The sequence below is a fragment of the Propithecus coquereli genome, unplaced genomic scaffold (assembly GCF_000956105.1).
Source record: "Propithecus coquereli isolate 6110/MARCELLA unplaced genomic scaffold, Pcoq_1.0 Scaffold226, whole genome shotgun sequence".
NCBI classification, from domain to species: domain Eukaryota; kingdom Metazoa; phylum Chordata; class Mammalia; order Primates; family Indriidae; genus Propithecus; species Propithecus coquereli.
This window is the reverse complement of record NW_012147797.1, coordinates 1,856,156-1,859,235: the sequence shown is the minus strand read 5'-3', so window position 1 is coordinate 1,859,235 and position 3,080 is coordinate 1,856,156.

Here is a 3,080-nt window from a genome sequence, read left to right as displayed (position 1 = left end):
CCATTGTTATCTTCTAGTAGTTTTATAGCCTTGCATTTTACATTTAGGTCTATGATCTATTTTCCATAAATTTTTTGAAGGATATCAAATCTAACTTAAACCATATGTCCATTTATCTTGTTATGAATGTTCACGCATAGATATATTTACCAACTCTTAAAAACTTTTTTTTTCCACTTGATTCTTTCCAATTTTACTGCAATGTTTACTAAAACATAACCTCAGTGAGCACAGGTTAACATTATTTCTGAAGGTTACATTTGCCCTTAGTGGATGAATAAAAGATAGACACCTTTATCTAATTATGCTCGTGGATGGTATGCCACATTGTAATTTATTAGACTTTACCTGGTTAATTCTAATACTAGAGAGAGACAATACTCCTGGGTCTTATAATCAGAACTATTTTTTCCAGATGGCAACACTGTGTATATAACTGATATGTGTATATGAGCTTGTATATTTTGGAAGGAATCAAAATTGGGAGATGAGAAGGAGAAAGTGGAAGATACTTCTATGAGTCAATTTTAACACCCTCTGTTTTCAAACATTGGGTCCTGTCACTTGATACTATTATTAAAAAGATAAAAGAGTACCTTGTAGTTAAGTATATTGCATATATTTCAAAACCATCTGGTTTAAATCTCCATAGACATCTGGAAATCCTAATTATGTTTTAGTAACTTGTTCTTAAAAGAAATTATTATTTTACTTTGAGTTTAAAAGCATGAAAGAATATATTTTGAAAAAACCTATTGTTCTTATGTTCAGTGGCTTTAAAAAGTGAAAAAAATGAAATACATAAATATCATAATCTAGGAAGACTATTTGCAATTTGGTGTCAAGTATATGATCTTACTATTGTGTAAAAATATGAGCAAGGGAGTGCCATGGTTAGATTGGATTTTAATAAAGAATACTGTGAGAAATAATGAAAAATACATTGCTGGGAGGATGAAAATTATTGTGGCAAGAAAATTTAGAAACTTATTATAATAAGTTCAGGAGACATAATGAGGATCAGAATTATAGTTATAATAATGGAAATAGAGTGAATAGACACACTGCACTTCAAGTCATGTAAAGGATGAAGTGGAATTGAAGATAATAATGGCTACCATTTGTTAAGCACGTAAATGTCCTACATTGCACCAAAATATTTTCAAACATCATTTTGTTTAATGCTGACAACAAAATGATATAAATATTATCCTTTCATTTTAGTAGATGTGACTATTTATTATAAACATGAAATGATTTGTTCACAATTCAACAATGGTATTGCTAGGAGTCAACCCTCATCAAATTCTAAAGATTCTCATAGTGGTTTCCACTGTTGCTATTGTCCTATTTCAAGCCCATATGCAATAATGCCATTAACTCAGGCAAATGGTGAATGAGGAATAGCATGTCTGAGAGACATGATAATAAGTCTTTCCCTGGGTACATCTGATTTTAAGGAACTTATGGAATATATTGTTGTTTATATATTTTGTATATATTTTTCATAAGCAGAAATCTTATCTGTTCTGTTACAATGACTGTAATGCATATTGGCTTGTACTCTACTGCTTAAGTAGAATATATATCATTATAATGCAGAATTTGCTTTGACTCATAAGCAAATTTTCCTAACACAGTAATGTTTTCCACCAAAAAGAAAATTCACCTAAATACAATGTACATTAACACAACTAAATACAGACCGTACATGATGTCTGTTTACTCTATGCTCCTTTCCGCCACATGATCTTTCTGGGAAGTGTTTATGGTAGGGTTCTCTACGATCTTTGTGCATTTTGACATGTATCCCTAACTCAGCAGACTCAACCCTTTTTTACACTACCATAAAATTGCCTTTACTATTTTAAAGCAAAATCCCATATTTTCTACAATATTTCTTTACTTATTGGAAATTTTACATCTCTTTTAAACTGCTAGCTATTTTTATTGTTTTGTTAGTGCTCAGGTAAAAAGTAATATAGTTTTTTAGTGGTCTACTCCAGCCATAGTTTTCCCTTAAGTCCTGTTATTTTTAGTGCATAATTTTGTGGAATATGAAGTGCATTCAGTAACCCATATATTGTATTATAGCAGAAACACCTGAATGAGTTTGATGCATAAGAGAAATGTCAAGATTAATACATAAATTTGGGAGAAATCACCGTTTAAGAGGAAGTTGAAGTAATGGAAATAAATTAAATCCCTCTAGAAGAGAAAGGGAAGAGAAAAGATATGATGATAGAACTCTGGAGACATCTACAGAGAGATTGAAGGAAGAAGGAGTCAATGAAAGAGAATTGGTTCTTCTTGGCCGCTTTGTTCTTGGTATTACTTATTCATTTATTCAATAAATATTTACTAGGCTAGGTTCTCAAGGGAGGAGAGATTGTGCAAATGGCCTAATTTCTTCTTTTATGCAGTTTTAAATTTTAAAATATGACACATTACATAAATAGTATCATTAAATCAGACTGTCCTGAATTTTCCACTATTCTCTTATGAAATTCATTTTCTATTCAAAAGAGACTGGAAGCCCTACCTTTGGCTTCCTGTAGGATCTGAGAGAGGAGTATGGCAGGTTCGAAGTTGGCTTGAGTTTCATTAGTTCCAAGGGCAGAAATTGGGATGCATTGCTTGCCTGATTCATTTTCCAGTCTGCTTACCAGGTATAAACACCTTAAAGTGAGTCACCATGCCTTTGTGCATGAGCCAAGAGACACAACAGAGCAGCATGGGCTGGTCGCCTCTTGATTTTCTTTTGGAAAGCAACAAGTCCTTAAAGCAAATGGGTAATTATTTGCATGCATTGATTTTGAGTTTCATAGGATGATGCTGTCTGGCAACCAGTATAGTTATTTACATTTATTTTTAAGTCAGTTTTTCACAGCTCATGCCAGAGTTTCAAAACATGGTTGATATGGATTTAAAATAGAGAATCTATCTGTCTCAGACAAGCCAATCTCTTCACATAAATTTTTCAGGATATGGAGCCTCCATTTTCAAGCTATAGGATATCTTCTTCAAATTTTAACTAAGGATATTAGAGCATATTGAGTGATAAATCTAAGTTCATAAAG